Source organism: Triturus cristatus, chromosome 9 (genome assembly GCF_964204655.1).
Source record: "Triturus cristatus chromosome 9, aTriCri1.1, whole genome shotgun sequence".
NCBI lineage: Eukaryota > Metazoa > Chordata > Amphibia > Caudata > Salamandridae > Triturus > Triturus cristatus.
In genome coordinates, this window is record NC_140592.1 from 938,440,751 (window position 1) to 938,466,330 (window position 25,580).

General features: G+C 48.8%; 1 protein-coding gene across 1 annotated transcript in view; it reads left to right on the forward strand.

Annotated features, from left to right (window-relative positions):
• Positions 1 to 25,580, forward strand: part of TC2N (tandem C2 domains, nuclear) — a 243,432-nt gene that overhangs the window by 97,574 nt on the left and 120,278 nt on the right. The gene's annotated exons all lie outside the window — the stretch shown is intronic.

Here is a 25,580-nt window from a genome sequence, read left to right on the forward strand (position 1 = left end):
TCGAGAGTACCTGGCAAGGTAACACTCCGTCACAAATGTTACAAATGCTACAGTACCATCACAATAGAATTAGAGAAGAACAAGAACATGAACATAGGCGCATGAAAGACACGAAAATGAAAATGCTAGTTTCCCAGACAGTTCCAGCTGACGGTCATAAGAAGGGTATAACACAGTCCAGTGTTTCAGCAGGTCCTGTTAAAGGGACGTGCAACTATTGTAAACAGCCAGGTCATTATGTACACGATTGTCCCGTTTTAAAACATAATATCGCCATAGGTAACACAAAAGAAAGACCAAGACCACTTAGACAGGATCAGAATCAACAAGGAACTCCGCAGCATGCACAGTCCATGCCAGCTCCGCAACAGTCTATGCCAGCTCCACCACCGCAGCCTATTGCTGCCACACAAACAACGACCCGACAGATGTATCAGACCGCACAGTATGACTATCCTGATTATCAACGATACTCATGAAACAGCCTAGAGAGGGAAGTTGGCTTACCCCTTATTGAGGTCCCTGTAGATCAAGAAGGACCTTATGTACACAGTGAACTATTAGGTCAAGATAGAAAATTCTTACTTGATACAGGGGCAAGCCGAACAACAATAAAACGTAGTGAAGTTCCAGGGGCACCCCTCTCAGGCTCACAGAATATTTCCCTTGGCTTTTCAGGAAAACCTATCATTAACGAAGTAACACAGCCTCTTCCACTTACGATTGGTCCCTTGACACGAACTACAGATTTATTACTTACTAAATCATGTCCAGAAAACTTGTTAGGCATAAAAACTTTGAAAGCTCTCGGAGCTATAATATGTTGTTCTCCAGAAGGAGTAAGATTATTTTTACGTGATTTCAAAGGGCACTACGTGTCCCGAGACATGGATCACCGACTGCAGACTTTACCGACACATTTATGGGCACAAGGCCCTACAGATGTTGGTTGCATGAACATTACACCATATCGAGTCACATTAAAAGCAGGAGTGGTACTTCCACGAATGCGACAATACAAGTTACCCCCAGATGCTGTAGTGGCTTTACTACAAATCATTGACGAGCTTATTACCCAAGGAGTGGTTGTGGAAACTGACTCCAATGTATGTAATTCACCGATAATTCCGATTCTTAAACGAACCGATCCAACAGCCCCGCCAGTATATCGATTGGTTATTGATCTGCGCGAATTAAATAAATGCATAGTACCACAATACCCCGTAGTCCCAGACATTTCTTCATTACTGACAGCCATTGATTCCGAAGCAACATTCTTTACTGTAATTGATCTCAAGAATGCCTTTTTCAGCGTCCCAATAGATCCGGAAAGCCAATACTTGTTCGGATTTAGTTTAAATGGACGAAGCTTTAAATTCACACGCGCACCTCAAGGATTTACAGAAAGCCCCAGCATATATAGCCAAGCACTGAAACGAGAACTCGACAGTATCCACATGCCAGTCAACACTGCCCTGCTTCAATATGTCGATGATCTGCTGATCACCGCTAGAAGCGAACATGAATGTGAGAAAGCCTCACTGACGGTATTACAATTTTTGGCCGAAAAGGGGCACAAGGTGTCCCCTTCTAAGCTGCAATTCTGTGTCCAGCGAGTTGTTTACCTTGGTCACTCGCTGTCCAAGGAGGGAAGGCAGCTTACATCAGATCGCATCCAGTTAATTGCAAATATGCCGATACCCAAGACACAAAAGGAGGTGCGGGCTTTCATAGGCCTCACTTCATATTGTAGGCAGTGGATCCCTCAGTATGCATTTCTAGCAAAACCACTCATTCAATTGACAACACAGGAGGCAGCCACATCGACTGTTCTCCCTTGGACTCAGGAACATACACAAGCTTTTGAAAGCCTAAAGAAAGCCTTATGCCAAGCACCTGTTTTAGCAACACCATGTTACAATAAACAGTTTACACTCTTCGTTACAGAACGCGAAGGTACTGCCTTGTCAGTACTCACACAGGAACAAGCAGGATCACACAAACCATGTGCTTATTTTTCTAGTACATTAGATCCCGTAGCTCAGGCTTTGCCTGCGTGCTTGAAATCAGTGGCAGCAACAGCTTTAGCAATCAGACAAAGCGATGCCATAGTATTAGGACATCCATTAACAGTACAAGTACCACATGCAGTAGAGGTTCTCTTGAACCGCACACAAACACAACACTTGACTATAGCACGACTTACTGGTTACGAATTAACATTGTTTCAGCCACATATAGAAATCAGACGTTGTAGTACATTGAATCCTGCCACACTGTTACCTACAAATGGAACAGACCCACTTGCACATGATTGTATTGAAGTTATCACTATCATGACGAAACCCAGACAAGATTTAACAGACGTCCCATTGTTAGACCCAGACCTGACATTGTATGTAGATGGTTCATGTATGAGAACAGGTACAGGAGAGCTAGTGGCCGCTTACGCAGTCACAACAGACACTGAAATCATTGAAACAAATTGCATAAATACCTTGTCCGCTCAAGCAGCAGAGCTCATCGCTCTGACACAAGCCTGTATTCAAGCCACAAATAAAAAAGTCAACATATACACTGATTCACGTTATGCATTCGGAGTTGTACATGACTTCGGCGTGCTGTGGCGAGAGAGAGGTTATTTAACTTCTCACGGTGCCCACATTCAGCACGGACCCCTTATTCATGCCTTATTAGATGCAATACATCTACCCACTGCAATATCAATTATGAAATGTAAAGCTCATACGAAAGTTACTGATATCATTTCTCAAGGCAATGATCTAGCTGACAGAACAGCTAAACAGACTGCTCAAACTCGAGCATCCGACATGACAAAGACAATAGTCCCGACACCAACATATTGTATGACGGTTAAGGATCCCGCTCTTGACGTAATCGACATACAGACACATGCTACACCAGACGAAATAAAGAAATGGACTGAATTAGGAGGGATCCAAACGGATCAAGGATGGATGACGAAAGAAAAATCTGTGTGGTTCCTTCCTGATTCAATGGTCCAAGTCGTTATTAACACTGTACATAGTCCAGCACATCTAGGAGAAAAAGCTATGCTAGACAGCATCCAACACATTTGGTTCAACAAACATTTACGAGCAGCAGCTAAACAAAAAGTTCGTACCTGTATGATCTGTTGTCAGTTTAACCCAGGTAAAAGCATTCCCGTAGAACAGGGTGGATTTCAGCCTCCTGATCACCCTTTTGAAGTCCTCCAGATGGATTATATCCAGATGGAACGATGTCGAGGATTCAAATATGTTCTCGTAGTTGTCTGTGCTCTTTCCCGTTGGACAGAGGCATACCCGGTTTCAGATTACACTGCCCCGACTACTGCCAAACAGTTAGTTCGAGAATTCTTCCCACGGTACGGTTTACCACGTGCTGTCTACTCAGATAACGGCCAGCCGTTCTCATCCGAATTAATGAAACACGTTTCACTTTTGTTAGGCTATCAGTGGAAATTTCACTGTGTCCGACACCCCGAGGCAGCAGGTCTCGTGGAAAGACATAACCAGACCCTGAAAATTAGATTGTCCAAAATATGCAGAGAGAAAGGTGTCGACTGGGTAGTAGCCTTACCCGTTGCACTCTTTTACATGAGAATGGTAGCACACTCTCGAACAGGGCTATCCCCTTATGAGGTGATCTTCGGTAGACCACCAAATATGTGGGGGACGCCTATACCACGCAAAATAACTGATATTGACTGTAATATGCTGACAGATTACTTGGCTTCCTTGATGTCTGCACTACAATCTTGTCGTTCACAGGTAGCTGCAGCCTTTCCCGACAACACCGAGGTGAAACCCCATGACGTAATTCCAGGGGATTTGGTTTTAGTGAGGAACTTTGATCGGAAGTCTCAGCTGGATCCTAGGTGGAAACCACCTCAGCTCGTACTGCTAACGACGAGGACAGCCGTAAAGATCAAAGGACGAAAAGGCTGGATACATTCAAGTCATATCAAGAAATTTCATGGACTACCGTCAGACGTAAACGACACACCTTGCGTGTCTTCACCGATTGACTCAAAACTTCCTTTGGTTGAACTGACTAACCATGAACAATATAAACTAAAACTTAGGTCTAACAAGTCAGGCAATTTGATTGTTTAAGTCCTCTCCAAGGTGAAGCGGTCGAATTTGTCTCTGACATGTACCCCTTAGACCTGTATAGAGAAAGAAACAGAAGGATAAAGTTGAAACGACATGCGTACTGTAAATCACTGCGTAGTCATTGCACAGTGACGTTATTAATTTTGTTTTTCTTAAGTCTTTTTTTTTTTTTTTTTTTTTTTTTTTGAAACCGTTTATTGCAGTCTGTAAAAATTTACAGGTATGGGCCTACAACCACCCGGCCGGCCGCTAGAGTGACAAAAGCATATTGCATACATACAGTAAGAGTCTCTTGGCAGTGCAGAGTAGCGAAACAGGAGATAGCAATGTTGCAGGCCACATAGCTCCATGCCCACAGTACGGTTCCCTTTTCTCAAAACAAAACAACACGAAAAACCACACCCGCAAGGCAACCCGCGATCCAAGTGACAGCATGTGCTCCATAAGTGGGGGATCCAAACCAGCAGCAGAACTCTGACGAGGGGAATGGGAGTATATCAGGGACTGGGGGACCGCGTGCCCACGGCCGAGGGAGGGGGGCCATCTAGGGAGACGGAGCAGGCGAGGCAGCCGGTAGCAGTGGCGGCTCACAAATACCCCCGCGGTAAGCGTTCCAGGGGCCCCAGATTTTCACCCACGCCCCAGGCTTACCCCTCGCCACATACACCACCTTTTCACGAAACATACACCAATCCATATGTTCTTTCCAAGCCAACACCGCAGGGGGCCTCTGGGATCCCCACAATTGAGCAATATCACGCTTAGCTATCATGTATCCCAGAGTCACCCACCGCGTCTGCGGGACCGAATAGTCATTTGGTTCCCACACATTCAGCAGGCATCTTCTCGCTTCGGGCAACAGCGCGACACGCGTAACCACACGCAGGACCTCATGCACACCACGCCAGAATCGCTCCACCTTTGGGCACTCCCACAGTATATGCATGAAAGTTGCCAACGCACCACAGCCACGCTTACACATTCCGTCACCAGCAAAGCCCATACGTAGAAGCCTTGGCCCCGTCACGTAAACCCGGTGAAGGATCTTAAGCTGGACGAAACGAAGGCGAGCCGGGATGGCCACCTCTTTTGGAGAGGCCACCGCGGAAATCCAATCCTCGTTGTCCAGCTCTAGCCCGTCGGCGACCCAGGCCTCGCGGAGACTAGTCAGCAGGCACGATCTGTCGTTGATCAGTTTTTTATATACGAGGGAGATCGTGCTGTCTGGGACATGGCCATCCAGCACTCTGTCCTCCAGGGGGGAAGACTCCGGAATGGACGCGACATCCGGGAAGACGGAGCCCAGCGCATGGCGGACTTGTAGGTACCGAAAGTACTCACTGCCCTGCAGCTGAAACTCCGTCTGCAGCGCCGCAAAAGTCTTGAATCCCCCCCTCGTCCAGAGATCTCCCACCGTGCTGATTCCGATCGTGTCCCACTTCTCGAAGCCCTTCGACGTCCACAGGGAGCCCAACCTCTCAGACGCGTACAGCGGTGACGCTCGGGTCAAACGGTCCTTCCACCCCATGGCTGCATTAGCCGCGTGCCAGACACGCACCATGACACGCGTCGGTCCCGTCAGACGGGAGTCAGGCGCGGCAGAGTAGAGCGCTCGATTGTAGTCGCCACCGGGGAGGAGCATCTTGTCCATCTCAAACGCCGGGTTCAAGGCGGGCCCGTAAAGGCCATGATTAATTGCAGCCAGTTGGGAGGCCCAGTAATACCGTTTAATGTCCGGGAGGGCGACCCCCCCATCGTACCACGGGAGCGTCAATTTAGCTAGAGCAATGCGCGGCCTCCCGTCCCAGAACAGGCGCCGCTGGAGGCCCTCCACCTCACGGAAATAGCGTGCTGGAACCAAGTCCATAGTATTCTGGAGGGCGTAGAGGAAGCGCGGCAAGGACATCATTTTAAACAAGGCCGCTCGGCCGAGCGGCGAAAGCGGCAGACGCCGCCAGCGCACCACGTCCTCCTTCAAGCGCTGGAGGGGGGGCAACAAATTCCGCTCATAGCGGGCCTCCGGGTCAAGAGTGATATATATACCCAGGTACCGAAACCCCTGGGAGGCAATCTGGATCGGACAGTCCCGTGGCAGGACCGGAGCCTCCCCGGAAAGCACGTATACACAGGATTTCGCCCAGTTGATGACAAGTCCTGAGTTGCGACCGAATGAGCGCAAAACATCAACCAGGACGATCAGTGATTTACGCGGGGAGGCGAGATACAGGAGGATATCATCAGCATAGAGGGACACACGGTCCTCATACTCGGGGGTCCAGCGGAGACCACGGATGGAAGGGTGCCACCGCAGCCACTCCGCCAGGGGCTCCAGGGCCAGTGCAAACAGGAGAGGTGACAAGGGGCAACCCTGTCGCGTGCCCCACCCCAGCGCGAATGGGACCGAGACTCGCCCATTCACCACCACCTGCGCCAATGGGCCCGAGTACAACAATTTGACCCAGCTGATAAAGCCCGGTCCAAATCCAAATTTCGCCAGCATCGCCCAGATGTATGGCCACTCCAGCGTGTCAAACGCCATGGTGGCGTCCAAGGACGCCAAGATGGCCGGCTCCCGCACAAATGGGACACGCGCGAGCACCCCGTGCAAGCGCCGCAGATTGAGCGCCGTGTTGCGGTGTGGTATAAAGCCAGATTGGTCTTGGTGGACCAAATCGCCCACCACGCCAACCAACCGGTTGGCCAACACCTTGGCGAGGATTTTGGGCTCCGCGTTCAGGAGCGAGATCGGCCTATAGGATGTGACCCGTTCACGGGGCCTCCCCTCCTTGTGGATCACCACAATTGTGGCCAGACGCTGGTCCGGCGGGAGGGAACCCTGCGAGTGGGCCACCAGGAACATCGCGCGCAGGTGGGGCGCCAACACATCCGGGCGTAGCTTGTATAGCTCAATGGGAATACCATTGGGGCCCATGGCCTTGCCGGATGCAACCGAGCGAATAGCCAAGGCAATTTCGTCCGAGGTGGGAGGAGCGTCCAGCGAATCCCTGTCCTCCACCGTAAGGGAGGGCAGTGCGATGTCCCGAAGCAGGGCATGGGAATCTTCCTCCGAGCAGGGGGAAACCGGGGAGTAGACTTCGCGGAAATGGTCCGCAAAGCAGGCGACAATGGCTGCCGGCTCGGTGACACACGCACCATCCACACTCTCAATCAAAGGCACCACGCGGCTCGCTCTCTCCCTCTTATCCAACCACGCAATCAATTTGCCAGCCTTATCACCCACATCATACAATCGCCCCTGCTGCTCTCTACTGAGGCCCCTGGCCGCCTCCGTGACGAGGGCCCGATAGGCCGCCTGCTTTAGGTGTAGAACATGCAGCTTGGCGTCTGTTACCCCGCTCCCCAGGTCACCCTCCAGTTCTGCAATCTCGGCCTCTACCCGGGTCACCTCCTCCCGCTCGCGCCGCCGGGCATGGGAGATAAAGGAGAGGGCCTCCCCTCTTAGAACTACCTTGAAAGCCTCCCACAGGGAGATGGCCGAAGGGACCGACCCCACATTCTCGTCGAAATATCGCCGTAAGGATTTGATCAAATCGGCACGAATGGTGGGGTCGCGCAAATACCATGCATTGATTGGAGCCACCCTGCCATCCCCCCTCGGGAAGACATCGAAATGTAACAGCAACGGGGAGTGGTCTGAGATACCCCGCGCCAGATGGCGCACCTCCCCCACCCTCCCTGCATGGGCCGCCGGGACAAGGATGTAATCAAGCCGCGAGAGGCTACCATGGGCGCCCGAGTGGAAGGTGTACTGCCGCTGTGCGGGATGTTTTAATCGCCAGCAATCCACCAGGCCCAGCGTGTCTAAAAGGCCGGGCAGCCACGCCTGTGCCCGGGGGAGGTCCCTAGGGGGATGGCGATCCATAGACCCAGAAGCTACCGCATTAAAGTCCCCTCCAACCACCAGCAGGCCACTCGGAAGGTCCAGAAGGAGGTGCCCCAGATCCGCAAATGTGGTGGCTTGTAACCCAGGCGGGACGTACACTGATATAAAAATAAACACTCTACCCTCCATTCTTCCCACCAGAACAGTGTAGCGTCCCCTCTCATCATGGCGCACCTCATCAATCTCCAACGGGAGCGAGTTCTTGATCATAATGCCCACCCCCCGCGAGCCCGAAGTGAAGCCAGAATGGGCCGCCAAACGATATCCCCGCCGATTCATTGCATGAAAGGAGTTACCTATAAGGTGCGTCTCCTGCAGGAAGACAACATCTGGTGAAATACGTTTTAAGTATTGCAGGACCACACCACGCTTAATCCTATCCCCCAGGCCGTTAACATTCCATGACAACACAGTCAAATCCCTACCCCCCATCATACGTCGAAACAATCGGTCGTCCCCCACCGAGCATCTTAAAAACAACAACACAATAGCGGGTTTGCCTTGCGGTGCAAACAAACAACACACCCCCCCCACCCCCCCATCCCAACAGAATTCCCCCCTCCCTGCACCCCTGCATGAGCCCAGACAGCCCCCCCAAAGTGCAGTGTGCCTGTCGCCCCATAGCTAAAACTAACTAGTCCCCCAGAGGAGGAGGGAAGCCCCCAACAGACCCCGCATGACCTCCGTAGGAGGGGAACATATGCAATCAATAAATGGTGAAGGAACATCGTCCAGAGCAAGGCCTATTCAGTCACCCCTCAATTCTGATCCGGCGGGCCCTCCTCGCCAGCCGCGCCCCCCCCCGCCCCCCCGGCCCCGAGCTCCAGGCAGTGTGTCCAACCAGTCCCCAGCCGCCTCGGGCCGGTCGAAGAAGTGCGTGCGACCATCCACCTCCACCCTCAGCTTAGCTGGAAAAAGCATTGAGTACTTGAGGTTCAGGTCCCGTAGGCGACGTTTAACACCAAGAAAACTCTGTCTCTGCTTCTGAACCGCCGGAGTAAAGTCTGGGTAGAAATGCACATCCATGTTGTCAAGCTTGACCGGTCCCTGTTGCCTGGAGGTCTGGAGGATAGCATCTCTATCCCGAAAATTAAAAATCCGGGCAATGAGAGGCCGCGGCGGGGCACCGGTCTAGGTCTGCCCCCAGGGACCCGGTGAGCACGCTCCACCGCAAAAAGCTTACTCAGCCCCCGGGGCTGGAGATGGGTCAGGATCAATTCTTCCACAAAAAGATCTGCCGCCTCCGCCTCTCGTCCCTCCGGCACCCCCACAATACGGACATTATTCCTCCGGGCCCGACCCTCGGAATCCTCCAGTCGCCGGTCCATCAGGGCGCTCGCCTGGCCAAGCCGGCGCACCTCCTTCTGAAGGGCCACCACGTCCGTCGTGAGGCTCGTTGTGGTGTGGGCCAGGGAATCGACCCGGTCGTTCGTTTTGGACAAGTCTGCCCTCACAAGGCTCACATCCACCAGGACCGAGTCTATTTTTTGCGCTAGGGTGTCGAAACGCTGGTCCACCGAGGCCTTCATCTCTGCAATGGCGCCCATGACGTCCCGGAGGGTCAAATCCACCGGATGAGCAGATGCCTCCGTCGGGCCCACCGGGGATGCGCGCAATGTCTCCGGAGAACCCTTCTGGAGCGTGTAGCGGTCCATACTGTTAGCTTGGTGCGCCGTGCCACGGCGGGTTGTCTTCACCTTCGCCCGGTCGCCATCTTGTTTGGTGGACATGCTTGCTCTCCCACCGCCGTGCCAATCTCCTCAAACGGGCCGCTATACCAATTCACGGGCTCCGGGGAGGGGCGGGGGCGACCACCGAACCGCAGGTCAACCCACCGCCGGCGGGTCGGCCGGGCTCCTGGACAAGACCACACCACCCCACCCGGCTCCGCAACCCAGCCTCGCTTGAGTGCAAGGAGGGCGCAAAAGCGAAAGTGAAAGTGCGGGGTACGCGAGTCACCCAGCCCTGCCCGCCGCTGTTGTTCAATATGTCCCCGGATCGCCCCACTACTCCAATCCGGGGGGCCGGCGAGGAGAAGGCCGCAACCTTCGATCGGTGCTCCCACCGGTGTCCGGGGTCCGATTCGAGCCCGAAAAACGGGTGGCGCCTCTGCTCGGGTTCCCCAACACAGTCCCCTCAACAAGGACAGGATATCGCCAGGATTAATTCAGGAGGTCGCGGAGGTCCTCGGGAGCCTCGCACCTACGCGGCCATCTTGGTTGCGCGCTAGGCTCCTCCCCCTTTCTTAAGTCTTTTAATAATTACTGCAAGTATATTGTTGCACATATATTATCCTATTTCTAGACATGTTTATAATGTTACTGCTGAACATTCTTTTAGTGAATTACCTCCGCATGAATTGTCCTATAGATTTGCGCTGCGCAATAACACGTTTATTAGTATGTTACATCATTCCCATCAGGTTAGCAATGCTACAAATTGTTGGATATGTGGTCGACTCCCTCCCTATCAGAACTATAAAGGAATTCTACCTCTCTTTCCATACCCGTTCACACACAACGGCTCCTGTGGAGCATGGTTTAGTTTAATTAATTCCCTAGATTCGAATTCTGCAGTTTACCAGAATAACTGGGTATGGGGAAATTTGAACTTAGTTTTACTCAAAGTCTGTCACCCTAACAAGGAGGGACTTCCCAAAAGAACAGGAACTGATCTAGAAAATGAAGTGTATGGATTAGGTAATTTTACGCTTAATCTCATGATCCTGAATGTCGAATCCGAAGCTACTCCAATTTTGCCCGCCATGTCAGTATTTCCAGTAAAAGGTGAATTATGTGTAAGAAAGAATGGTTCCATACATATGGGCCATAGTAGATGCACCACTGTAATAGAATTTAGTGATCAAGGCAAGTCTACATTTAGAGCTTCCCGCCATTCCTACTTCATATGTGGTCAGACGGCATACATACGTTTGCCACTAGATTGGGATGGTACCTGCTACATCGGATTCCTTTTGCCACCTGTTTTCCTAGCTCCTCCTGATTATCATAGAAATACTCATTTAGTACACAATAGAGAAAGGAGAGATCTCCCAATAGTCGATTACACTGAGACAACATGGGAAAAATACACAGATTTCAATAAAGGTCTCTTTCCCTATATAGGTACAGTTACCAATAGTAAGCTGATACGTAGATTAACCAGAACCCTTGAAGCAGTAGTAAACGAAACTATTTCCGCCTTAGGCAATTTAACAGAAGAGCAGTCTGCTATGCGGATTGTTGTGCTTCAAAATCGTCTTGTCCTTGACGTCATCCTGGCCGATAGGGGCGGAGCTTGTAGGGTCATCGGATCAAGTTGTTGCATTTTCATACCAGAAAATTCGCCATCTGTATATAAAGCCATAACTCGCCTTCATAAGATTGTAAGCCAGATACACCAGAATCCAGGCACCTGGACTTGGTCCGGTTGGTTTTGGAGTGTATTATCTACCTTTGGATGGAAGGTCCTATCCTTCCTAGGTATTGGCTTTCTCATACTATTCAGTTGCTGTCTATGTCTACAATGTGGACCAGCGATCTGTGGTCTGTGTGCCACATCGTGTATTCCACCACCAAGATTTCATTCATCACGGAAGAAGAAAGAAGAACAAATGATGCTATATGAACAGATCGATGGATTGATGAAGATTGATATCTCTTGACGGGCAAGTAGGGGACAAGGAGGGAATGTGGAAATATGGATTCTTCTGGTCAGTTATGTCCCCTATCTTGGACCCCAACGGTTTCATGTATAAATCACAAGTACATGTATGTTCCCTCCAGTTCCAGTTATGAAGACGCAAACACATGTGCGTCCACCGCCAACATGTCATCTTTCAGATCCGCCATGAATGGGCCGGATATTCCATTCCTAAGTACGAAAGGCCACCGGCTTTATATGGTTCACTTATGACATTTTACAGTCCAGGCAAGTAGGCCCTGATTCTGCCATCAAGCTTTTTCTGCCTTCTGCCTCTGAAAGCTCCAGTCCGAGCTCGCATCTGTATCCATGAACTTTGTCCTCATTCTCTGCGCAGCTAACGGTGCCTGACATCAGCCTGTTGCCTGCCAAAAACTGTATTTCACCTTCGAAATTATCTGCTCCGCTCCCTACCCAATGCATTCCTGTCTAGTAGTTTAAGTAAACATTCTTCCAGCTACCGAGCGAAAGGCCCGGCTTTTCTGTCATTATGCAAGTAATTCATAGCCCTGTTACTATGGAAGATTTCTGCCCCCGCATATTGTGTAGACACTTAGACGCTTGTACACGCACTCATAGTCAGTATAGAATAAGATTCTACTCTAAGAGACCTCTCTTTTGGATAACATAGTTCTTTAAACATAGGATGTTAGATATGATTTGGGATTAGGTTGACTTGACTCTCCAGACTTCTGTCGCCACATGTAGAGCTAAATGTCAAGTCCCCTTCACCCCCTAGCTGCACGTCAATCACACGTCATGCTGCTGCGCGCGCATTTCTGCCAAGTATTTCTGCTGACATTGCGAAATTCTTTCATGGAACCACCCTATTATGACATCATACCTGATGACGTTCTTTAGTTACGCCCAGTTACACCCACTCTAGCTACGCATGTATGTTTTATCTTTGCTATCAATTGTTACGCCTTCTGCATTTGCTTCACTGTAATGCCTATTGTATAAAAATGATTACCTGTCAATAAAGTAGCGTCTTCACTTCCTGAACCTTCGTGGTGATGGAATATGGAGCGCCAATTTAAATTGATTCTGGAATAAAGCCCGTTCCGAACCTCTAATACCACGGATTCTGCCTCTTATTTTACTGAGCTATTGTTATAGATTTTCCGCATCAAATTAAGTCCCGGTAATTAAATTATTTACCACATAAATGGCGCCCGAACAGGGACACTTTCTCATCTCACGCGCCGGCGGTGCGTTGCAGGCCCGGTCTCCTGTCACAGCTGGACGGACAACAACGCGTACCCACAGGATTTCCTGTATCTCCCTCCTGCCGAGCGGGGGTAACTGAGGCTGCGATCAACACCCAGACGAGGCGGTGAGAAGTGCGAAGTATCCCGACCAGAGCCTAGCTGAGAGAGCAAGATCCGAGGTATACAGAGGCCCACCAGTCTCCGAAGTTTCCGAAGTTTCCGAAGTTTCGAGTCGAGTTCAGTCCGGTTCAAGTTCAGTTCAGTTCCGAGGCCTTCCGTTCCGAGCTACCCGGTGAGTACCATTATCGGGGAGGCGTTCTGATGTGCACATAGTTTGTGCCGGTCAAGACGGGTTTGGGTACACAAATCCGGTCTGCACTGTTTCAGCAGTGTATCTGTACTGTTTAGCAGTATATCAAGTATGTCTAGTATATAATTCAGAATTACCTAGTTAGTATCGAGTATTATGCTTAGTGACTAGTTCCCTAAATGGCCATCATTGTCTATTTTATTTAAATGTTAAATGTTAAAATGTTTTAAAATACGTTCTGTATACTGTGGTGTGAATGACTGTTCATTATTGTGTTTTATGGTATTAAACGTGTTCAAAATTAGGTATCAGATCAGTTCCCAATATGCCGCTCTTTTCGAAATTAAGACAGATCAAAACCAGAAAAGGGGTACTCGAAGAAGCTGTTCCCATTCCTCCTAGGGACACTCCAGGGTACTTCATGTATCATAAACATGGCCTAGACGCCATATTATTTCTTGATCTATGGGTAGACTACACCAAGGAATTACCAGAAAGTCAGAGGTGGCCCGCAGCTGGGACCTGGGATGCAGATTGCATTATGAAAGTAGAAGAAGAATTATGGAAAAAGAAAGCTAGACAGTCACAGAAAGATGCCATTGAATTATGGCGTAAAGAATCATATAGACGTACAGAAAAAGCGCTCAGACAGGAAGAGAAAAGTAAGGAGAATTCAAATAAAGTTCGAGAAAGTGTATTAATTGAAGAAGGTACTCGAGTAAAGTCAGAACAAACAGACAGACAAAGAAATGCCCTTGTGAATGGTATGTATCCTCTTCTGGCCGAAGGATTACCTAAGGCTACTCCGGAAATACCAAAAGACTTGCCACCCCCATTGTTTCCGATAAAAGTACATCCCAAAGGGCCTGTTGCCTGCCAAAAACTGTATTTCACCTTCGAAATTATCTGCTCCGCTCCCTACCCAATGCATTCCTGTCTAGTAGTTTAAGTAAACATTCTTCCAGCTACCGAGCGAAAGGCCCGGCTTCTCTGTCATTATGCAAGTAATTCATAGCCCTGTTACTATGGAAGATTTCTGCCCCCGCATATTGTGTAGACACTTAGACGCTTGTACACGCACTCATAGTCAGTATAGAATAAGATTCTACTCTAAGAGACCTCTCTTTTGGATAACATAGTTCTTTAAACATAGGATGTTAGATATGATTTGGGATTAGGTTGACTTGACTCTCCAGACTTCTGTCGCCACATGTAGAGCTAAATGTCAAGTCCCCTTCACCCCCTAGCTGCACGTCAATCACACGTCATGCTGCTGCGCGCGCATTTCTGCCAAGTATTTCTGCTGACATTGCGAAATTCTTTCATGGAACCACCCTATTATGACATCATACCTGATGACGTTCTTTAGTTACGCCCAGTTACACCCACTCTAGCTACGCATGTATGTTTTATCTTTGCTATCAATTGTTACGCCTTCTGCATTTGCTTCACTGTAATGCCTATTGTATAAAAATGATTACCTGTCAATAAAGTAGCGTCTTCACTTCCTGAACCTTCGTGGTGATGGAATATGGAGCGCCAATTTAAATTGATTCTGGAATAAAGCCCGTTCCGAACCTCTAATACCACGGATTCTGCCTCTTATTTTACTGAGCTATTGTTATAGATTTTCCGCATCAAATTAAGTCCCGGTAATTAAATTATTTACCACATACTTATAAATGGTGCACCTTGAGCAGCCTGCGTCTTAACCTCCAGGCCCAACCCAGGTATTTGGCGGTCCCACAGATTACACTTGGGACGGATGTTTCATATGTCAAAATGCGCAGTGCCACCCTTGCAGACCTTATACCCAGATTTTTGCAGACAGGTTTAAGCCACCTTAATCTGGGTTGCCTGTACGCCTGGCAGGCAAACATAAAGTGGCCAATAGACTCTGTGGGCGAGGTATAACCAGGGCAACCTTTTGGGTACGTGATTGCCTTGCTCCAACTAGATTGAAAATCATAAAGTGGGAGAGTACCATACCGCAGTTTAAGATATAATGATCTGTCATGAGGCAATTCAATAAAATCCAAAAAGGGCTCCAGATTGGGAGCCGGTTTCATGTCCAAAAAATGCACAGTGAGGACACCCTCCTGACTTCTTAAGGTTTCGGCCATAACCCAATCCCAATAAAAAAAAATTAACATTAGTTTGGGGGGTGGGACCTGGGTCACCCAGGCTTCTTCCAAACCAATCTTCTGCAGTTGTTTTTTCAAATTCATTACCCAGGGGATCTTATGATCTGCTCCCAGATTTAATAACTCATCCTGGGCTGAGGCATAGTGGTGGAGTTCGGGGGACCTTCTGATCCTCGACCAGAATAAAATGGGACGCAGCCTGGCCACGTTGCTGATGTTTTGTCTGCCAAAGTCGCTACGGAGTGGAACTAGTGGTGTGGACAGGGGAAGCGAGACTAAGTCTCTGAAGAACTTGTTCTCAGATCTAAGTAACTCTGTCAAGTTTTCAAAACCCCACAGTTCCGCCCCGTGGAGGGCTGCTGACAGTGCCTTCCCCTCGTAAACCTTAACGGCCGCCGCTATTGGCCTACTGTGTGAGAGCCTCTGATGTTTCGATATTGCCCCTGCAGCTCTTTTGTGGGCAAGGAGCATTTTAGAAAGATGGGGAGCCCATTTGAGCTTGTTATTGACCCTCACTCCAAGGTAATCAAAAGCGTCCACTAGCTCAAGTGTGATGCCGTTGAGGTTGATGTTATTCCTGAAGTTTTTTGAGGGAGAGAGCGCCATCAGCTTGGTTTTTGATGTATTTATTTTCAGCCCCCTGATGTCACAAAACTGGGAAAAACGGGACAACAGTGTTTGTAAGCCCATAGGGCTTTTCGAAATCAAGAGAGTGTCATCAGCAAAGAGCAGGGTAGATATTTTTTCCCCGCACAGGGTTGGGGCATCGACCCTGTCGCCTCTCAAATAGTCTGCCACACCATTTATATAGAGAGAGAACAGGGTCGGGGCCATGACACAACCCTGTCGCACTCCTTTCTCAACTGAAATCCTCTCTGTAAGTTGTCCCTGCGGTCCCCACCTGACTTTGGCAAAGTTTCCTACGTGGAGGCGTTTGAGGAGGTCCAGGGTTAGGGGAGGGATACCCAGGTCGTGTAGTACCTGCCACAGCTGTGATCGTGGGACCAGGTCAAAGGCTGTTTTTAAATCAATAAATGCCAAGTAAAGGCTTCCTTTTTCGATGACCACAGATTTCCAATAGATGGTACAAAATCTGAAGACCTGGTCAATAGTGCCTACTCCCTCCCTAAAGCCCGCCTGCAGGTGACTCAGAATACCCTCCTCATCTATCCAGGCCTTAATCCTGGTTAGGTGGACTCTGCCAACCACTTTTTGAATTACATCGATTAAGCTAATCGGTCTGTAGTTGGCAGGGTCCCCTCTATCCCCTTTCTTGTATATGGCCACCACCTCCGCCCCCTTCCAGGAGTCCGGAATTGGACAACCTAGGGCTAAATTTTTAAGGAACCGAAGGATTAATTCTGCCCAGAGGTCTTTTTCGTGGAGCAGTAGGTCACCTGGAAGTCCGTCAGGGCCAGCTGCTTTCCCCGGGGCAATCGTATTTATTGCAGAGAGGACCTCAATTAGAGCAAAATCGGGCTCCGGCTCAAAAGGTTCCGGATACTCCGATTCAAGCACCTGCTCCCCGTGGCCCACTCTTTCCCTAGATTAATAAAGGTTTGAAAAGTGTGAATACCATTGGGACCCCGTTATATGGTTCGGGATTGGATCAGCCCCACCCCTCATACTAGTGTTTACAAGGTTCCAAAAAGGGGATGAATCTTTTAGCAGGGCTGCGGCCTTTAAGTCTTGCCAATGGGATTCATCCCACATACGCTTTGCCGTCCTTATAGTGTTGTAGTACATTTTCCGGGCATTAGTAATGGCTAATTGGTCCTTGGATTTAATGGCTTGAGATAGAGACTGTCTCATAACCCTGCAGTCTTGTGAAAACCAGGGGTTTTCTGTTTTTGGGGGGTGCCACTTTAGATCCCCCTTCTCCTGTATCACAAAGAAATTCCCAACCCTTGCTATCGTTTGTTGGTAGACTTCTAGGAAGTCATTGGTGGGGAGGATCTTCGAGTGGCAACTAGTGAGTAAGTCCATTGCTGCAATGCCATCTTCGACTGAGCTTCTGATTTTACCCAGGTCCATCTCACGCTTTGCCACCCTGGACCACTTGAGACGTCTATTACAATTTGTGAGGGCGACCTCTCTAGCCCCGGGCCTCTGTTCAATCGGGTGCTCGATAAAAGTAGTGGCCAGGCTCCTCCTGAGTTGCAAAAACAGGGGGTTGTGATCGCTCTCGGGCCTATCGACCACTACCATATCAATCAGGTCTGGCCAGATCTCTGTACTCAGTAGGATATAATCGATACGTGAGGGGGCACCGGTTCTCGTAAATGTAGGGGCACCCAGGCCATCTGAATGGGTTCGGCCATTTGTGGCCCTCAAGTTAAACTCCAAGGTGAGAGCGTTGACTTGTACTGCTCTTTTAGACCAATTCTTCAATGGTGGGAGAGTTAGTTGGGGTATACCCTGTTTAGAGTCAGTATCACCAATACCCAGAATGTCATCGCTGCTCAGGGGCTCAAAAGTGCAGTTTAGGTCCCCGGCGACTATGACGCCCGCCTTGGGGGAAATTGCAGAGAGTTCAGACTCAAGAGCTGAGACAGTTGGACTTGCTTGTCCGCCGGGAGTACCCCTAGCATAAATGTTAAATATTTCAAGGGGAAGTTGATGGACTGACCCTTTAATAGAAATATGCAAGAGGTCATAAGATGTAGTTGGATGCCACTTAACTGTCCAGTTCAAGCTAATATTGATCCAAATTAAGAGACCCCCAGAGGGTCGACCTCGTGTGGACCTAATCGCTGGAACGGAAAAGGTAGAAAACCCTGATCTATGCAGGGGGACCAAACTCCAGGTTTCCTGAAAGAGGATAACATCAAACTTGTCAATGAAATCACTCCAAACAGGGTCTATGAGGTTCCTCCTTAGACCTGCAGTGTTCCATGATAGCAACTTAATAGCACCCATGGAAGGTGGCATGGAGGGGGTCCCTATAGCTACAGGCATGCTGACTTGGGAGCTCACATCGGTTGCCAAGCTATCGGCAGCTTTACCCTGAACATTTGAGAGCGGGTAAAGAGATGGAATGCTATTCGAGGATGGGCCCATTACGAAGTGGGGAGAGAGTGTATATAGGGGAGGACCTGTAGTTGCATTGGGTAGTCAATCAACTTGTCTTAGGCCAGAGTCCTCTCCCTCCCTCTGGGAATTCCAAACAGGAAACTTACGAATCTGGATAGAAGAACGAGCTGGTGGTGAAGTCCTATACTCAAGCAGGAGTAGGTTTTCAGCTAAGACAGGATCCCTGAAAGTGATCTCTATACAATCAGTGCCAGCATCCGCCCGTGAAAGCCTCCTTACCCTTGTAATATCCTCTCTGATGATAGATCTACATCCTCTTACGTATCTCAACCAGTGTATAACTTTGTTATGCAGGGATTCACTGCTTTCAGGAACATAGCGTGATTTCAGTTTTGGAGCATGAGTCATGAAAACAGAGAAACCCCTGCACACAGGATAAGGGATTGACAAAGGAACTAGAGAATGAGATGCAGAGTTGTCTCGACTAGATATAAGAGGGCTGAGAGTGCATCTAGAAGGAGGAACTACAGTGGGTAAGCTTGATGGTGCAGGGCTTCTCAGCAGATCTAGGTGTAACTGAGGCTGGTCATTTTCTCTGGAAATGTTCCTCTTATTATAAGGGGCCATGTTTACATTACCAACATTAGTTTTTAGGGGAATTGTCTTTGATGAGTCAGACTTCTTCGTAGGCAAGACTGCCCCGGGAGCAGATGGAAGGGCCAGGGAGGTGGAGGAAGGGGCCTTGTGCCTAATAAGACTCTCCACTCTCTTGCTAAGTTCGGCCACCAGCTCCTCTAGTCTCACAACTCTGCCATACAGCGCTGAAAAATTATCGACATCAGACCTGGTAAAAGTCAAAGAATCCGCTATAGGCGCGGCGGCCTGGCTACATGGATAAGACCGGTCAGGGTCGAGGGAGGCGAACCTGTTGGTGCATAATAGGGCTTGTAGGGCAGTGCCCGAGTTTACTGGAACTACTTCTAAGGTATTCGTGGTAGTAGTAGCCGTGGGTTGTGAAGAGGTGTGTTGCAAGACAGAGGTGGAGATATCGGAGGCGGGGTCAGACTTTTGTTGTTTTGTCGAGCGGTGAGTGTGAAACATAGTTGGTATTGTGCTATTTATCTTAGGGGCGACTTTAGCTGTCTGGTTCCCCGCTTGCTCATCAAGCAGCGTGTCCTCACAGTCATGCACTATCTCCTCTATTCTGGTCAGGACACAGTTCATGGCGGCATGAGTGTTCTTCTTGGACTTTTTCTCCTTTTTACCAGTACTCGTCTGCCCTCCCTCTACGGCTTTCCTTTTGCCCATAACTTTATCCCAACAGCGATGATACAGCGCAAGCTGTACGGCAACAACCAAGTAAATAGCAGAAAGCAATATCAAAATCCACTGCAGCAAGCCAGGTAAAACCCAGATTACCGGAAAGGCAATTTGGCGTAGCACAGTACCTTATCGTTGACGTGTAATAATGATGGCAGTATATCCACGAAAGGGGGGTGGCCCAGCCCGGCCTCCTCCGTCCTCGGACGGCCTCAGACGGCCCGCCCTTTGCCCGGGCTTAGCCCGGCGCCGCCCGCGCGCGATCCCGCGACGCGGGGAGTGATGTCGTATTTAATGCGCCTCCGGGCGCTAGACAGGTGACGCTGTGTCCGGTGTGGGCCCGGGGAGTCTGGGTGATGTAGTCCTCACTCACCCTCCCTCCACGCTGCGGCCACGAAGGTCTGAAACGCGGCGGCGGGAGGGGGGGGAGGGACAGTGCAGCAGCTACGAGGTGACGAGGAACAAGGTCATCCAGGTATGACCAGGGGCAGCCAAGGGCGACAACAGGAGAAACACCCGCTCCACCGGGAGTGATGTCGTATTTAATGCGCCTCCGGGCGCTAGACAGGTGACGCTGTGTCCGGTGTGGGCCCGGGGAGTCGGGGTGATGTAGTCCTCACTCACCCTCCCTCCACGCTGCGGCCACGAAGGTCTGAAATGCGGCGGCGGGAGGGGGGGGGAGGGACAGTGCAGCAGCTACGAGGTGACGAGGAACAAGGTCATCCAGGTATGACCAGGGGCAGCCAAGGGCGACAACCCTTTCAATAGCGTCCTTGGGCAAAATGTGCACTTTCATAAGTTTTTGAATTGGCCATATACAAAGTGCCACAACTTTGCTCAGCCTGGTGAGAGCCCTTAAGCCGCTGTTATAGTGCCTATATAGCCAACCCTCACCACCTTTGCAGAACATAACATGCACTTGGAATAAATAATCACGCCACACAATTTTATTGGGAAAAATTTGCTGCAGGTTTATTCCATACAAAGTATGCCAACGTGGTGGGTTAACTTAAGGGCGATCCAACGGCAGGCAGTGGTGACTGACCTACGCTGCCCTGCTCGCCTGAAGAGCCAAATTGCACCGTGGCCAACCCAATCAGTGCTACCAGTTATGAGGGGATTCCCCCCTTGAATACCGTGAACCATCGGTCCACCACTTTACTCACGCCCTTTCAAGGGCGGAGCGTTGCAAGGCAAGCCCCCGGTTGCTCAGGCTTACAACCGCCCGAAGGACTAGCAGGTCACTGATGATTTTTCTCAAGGGTTCTGCCGTAAAGACTCCTGGGGTTTGGCACAGCACCCCTCTTGTGCTCCTCAGAGGTACCCTTCTGTACCTTTCCACCTTCGGGTAGGCCTTTAACTAACTCACCTAACTCAGGGTGGACCCCGACGCTCCTCTGTGCGTCCTTCTGTGGCCTCCTAGTTTCTCTCGTACTGGCATCCAGACGGTGTGTCCCGAGCCAAAGAGGGTGCCAGATGGGCAGGGGCAGGTATTAATACCTCGTCCCTACCCTCTGAGCCCCGGAAGTGATGCAGCCGGCACGCCGGGCTGTGGGACTCCTCCCCGGGGTCCCCTCAACTAGAGGGGTGGTGGTGTGCCTAATGTGGCACTACGGTGGCCGCCCTTTTGAGGTGGCCCACTGAGTGAGCCGCGGGTAGCCTCATTTTTAGGTCTCGCTAGAGCCAGCGTATGCGCTGGTCTGGCAAGACATTTAGTAGCTGGCTTTTTGAAGTGCTACCAAAAGGCTTTCTCCGGCCACCAGCGAGCTGTTACGCGCACGGGCACGTGCTTACGAGCACCGGCGCCATCTTGCGGGCACCCTTACAGCCGCGATTTATGGCCGCGCAGCCAGTGCTTGTTTTCAAGAATTGTTGCATTTACTAGATTAACTAAAGGACTCCGTAGGTAATATCTTTCCCATGTAAAACTGCAATGCTGACATCTAGTGGCCAGTTTTCGGTAGTGTAATGTGAACAGTTCGGGTAATTTTGTTCGATTCTTGAGGATGTTTTAAATAGGTTTTCAATTTATGTTTCATACTAAAAGGTGCTACTAACCTCACCAAAAATTATTTTCCTTTTATCGACCCCAGGAAATTAACAATTCTACAACTGATCACTGACATTCAAATCTGTGGTTTCAGGACTATAGACAGAGACCACCATTAATCTATGCCACTTGCAGTAAAGTGTAGATACGTAGCTGATTCCGAAATTGTAAATCTAATATACAGAAACACTATGGGCTAGATACAGCCCCCATTCTTAAGAAATGTAACTTCCTATCCCTTAGTGCTCGAAATAGAATCACAAAGTACATTTGTTTACAACACAAAATCTACAAAAATATTCAATTGAATACTATGCCCCTGGATACTCAAAAGAAAAGTTTAAAATATGTAGCATTGTGGCTACAATAACAGAAACAAAATGTGTTTTTAGTAGAAATAAACAAGTTTAATCGATGACCTTCTAACCGGTATTTCCGGTCGATTCCCAGTCTAAGCACATGTGGCAAGGATGTCGCTTTTGGAACACCATGTTCCTATCACTGTTCTGTAGCTGTCACTGACTATTGAAGCAATTCAAACAACTGCTCCTGAACATTAGTTTACCCACTGTAAGCCGAGGAGTGGAAACAGAGCCCAGAATCTGGACTCTGGGAGCTAGGTGGGAACGCATGTGGAGATTAGTAGAATGTCTCTCATCACGACCCTCAAGGACAGGGAAAACATACTTTAAACTTTCTTGAACAATCACAAAGCTGGTCACCTGTTCATGTCTCGGTTTATTTTTTAATTCTCTGCAATGAGAGGATGTGGCCTAATGGCTAGATGAGTCCACCTCGAAGCTGGGGAACCAGGTTAGAGTCTCGTCAACAACAGCTCAACATCCTGTGGTTCTGGGCAAATCACTTATCACCCGTGCCGAACAAAATGAATGTGTCCATCTGTAACGCAACTAATGCTCATGTAAAGCGGTCAGATACCTGATAACTTCGGGTCGAGTTCGCACTATATAAAACTCTATATAAAACTCAAACCCCCCCACCCAAAAAACAAGCATTGGCATAGCCAATAGGTCTCGCTTTTGGGACCTTATAAGTATTTAGTTATGCAGCATAATATCCTTGGTGCGACAACATCAACTGTTTCATGGCTAAACACTTATAAGGTCCCAAAGGCGAGACCTATTGGCTATGCAAATGCTTGTTACTAATAACCACTGCTAATCATGTGTAGTTGTTTACAGCCCGTGTTGCTTTGTGAAGCTATGCAGTTTACCTTTCTAGCCACTGATCATTTAGAACGCCTGTAGAGTCTGCCCGTTTCCGTTGCTGGTAGTGCCTGGCATCAATCACTTTTTATCACCATTGTTCAGTTTAGAGTTCCCAATAAAGCTTGCTTTGAAAACGCAAGCCACATTTGGGGCCCTCGGCAGGCGTTCAGCTGTCAGCAGAGCACAAAAAGCAATACTTTAACATATTTTAGTGAGTGCCTCGTGAGGTGTAAAATACGTGTCCAATGTTTCATCTCCACCACTCTTTACCGTGAATGTTTCTTTACTCGCTGCTTTATGGTTGCTGCAGTATTGGGAACTCTTGTTAAGAGAAACCTATTAGAAGCCTTCCTCTTGAAAAAAAGACACCTATCCCATATCTTTATGAAGGCCCTAGGGCCCTCCAACATGCTTACCTTGCAACTATGATAATATACAAAGCTGACCTATTTTGCCTCAACCCGCTACAAACCTTCAAATGAAGTAAATGAAAGACCTACGGGCAGTGGCTCTCATTGGCGCTGTCCCAGCTCAAAGGCTCTCCCTTTGAGGCTCCTCCCTGAAGGAAAACATCTAATAAAGATATCCATCCACGCAGAACGATTTTGAAACCACCTTCTCATGCAACTCCAGGATTGTGCGTTTTTTAGGTCTCGCCTGAGACAGCGCTTTAGCGCTGCTCTGGCGAGACTTATAGTAAGCGCGTTTTGGAAGTGCAAACGAGTGCTTTCAGGCCTCCAACTACAGTGCATGTGCCCCGGGCGCGCGCACCATTTGGCAGCCTGAAAGCACTCGTTTTCTTTCACTTTCGGGGCCCCTTTGATGTCCCGCACCACTGTGCCCGCCCCCACTCCCCCTCCCACTCCCTCCTCGTCAACTTCAGTGCGCGCTTGTCTTTCCGCCCCCACTCCCCCTCCCACTCCCTCCTCGTCAACTTTTGCGAAAACATTTTACTAAGTGGAGAACTACCTGGCGATAGTGAGCACATTTTGAAAAATCGACAACAGCCCCTTTGTTTTAAGGATATACATTACCTCGTGAGACAACTGCCCTGATTGCTTGGTTTTAAAAGTTTTTGTAAAGTTTCATTGATCTGTTTTTAACATGGGCGGAGGCGCCACAGGACAAACAGAATATTCTTAAAGTTCTTCTTAAAACAAGTTAATAAAATGCACTTAACAGATCTGCAACCAGCTAGTGGCGAACCACGGTGCCTTAAAAAAAGTGCGAATTATAACAAGAAAACAAAACGAAATAGTTTAAAAGACATCAGTGAAGATTTCGCTAACAGAATTAACACAAATGCCATATTTGCGTTTCGCCCAGGCTTGATGGCAGTCACGTGGTTTTCACATCCTCCTGGAGTTTTTGCACACAGGCGTGAATAACAGGCTGTGAATAGCGGCGCGGTCTCTTTCACATGCAGATTAGCTTGTCTTTCGACTGTCTAAATAAATAGCGTTTCTTGCTATTCTCCCTGGTGGCTGTATGGCTCCCGGCAGATTACATGCAAATTTACGTGTCGCTATAATTGGTATTTTTCAACATCAGCCTCCAACATCCGCTTTACCGAAAATAAAGTTACTCCTGTCCACAATTCTACAATAATTGTTTTTTGAGTTTCAAATAAGCCCTCTGAAAGCATCTGTGCGCCTCCCCTCCACAGAGCCCCTACCTCACACCCCCATCCCATCCCCGCAGGACCCCACCAACGGATTACTGTTTAAATCTCATTACATATTCTAAGATGACTTCCTTGGTCGGGTAAAGGACCCCCTGTCAGGGAAACAAACATCGTCCCTTCTCCTCCTCCCAAGAAATTGTACCAACACCATTGCTTCAAAAACAACATCCTCATGCACAAAACTAACAACAACAAAAAAATCACTGCAACAGAAATAACAGAAAAAACAAGCATTTGCAATGCAATAGGTCTCGCATTTATACGAGTTTGAGCTATTGGCATTGTAAATGACAATGCCTTTTATTTATGTTTTAAAAACCCACACATAAATAAAAGGCATTGCCATTTACAGTGCCAATAGCTCAAACTCTTAACAACTGCGAGACCTATTGCATTGCAAATGCTTGTTCTGTTGGGGAAGCTGTTGTGTCACTGTATTATTTGCTAATTTTATTGCAACATCTGTTCTGCTTATGTTAAATCCTCTCAGGTTTCTACTCTATAAAGTTCCTTGACACCTCATTCATGCTGACATCCAGTTTCACTTTTCATATTAAAGTTGCAGCAACAAAAGAGACTGATCAACATGTGGGGGAAGAAAGAGACGCACCCACATTCTGGTAGCTCCCCCGGCCTACTGAGTCCTGTTGTAGCCTTGTCAAGAAGCACAGGAGAGGTGGTCCAACATGGACTTCTTCCTGAATTTTATTCTGATGTTGCAAAACGTTCTTATACCTCATTCTGCTGGATGAAAAGGGCTTTGCAAGGTTGCATGTATGTGTGCATCAATATATAAGTGAGATACATCCATTTGGCCTTAATGGTTTTGGTTCTGCCATTTTGCTGGGAGTTTG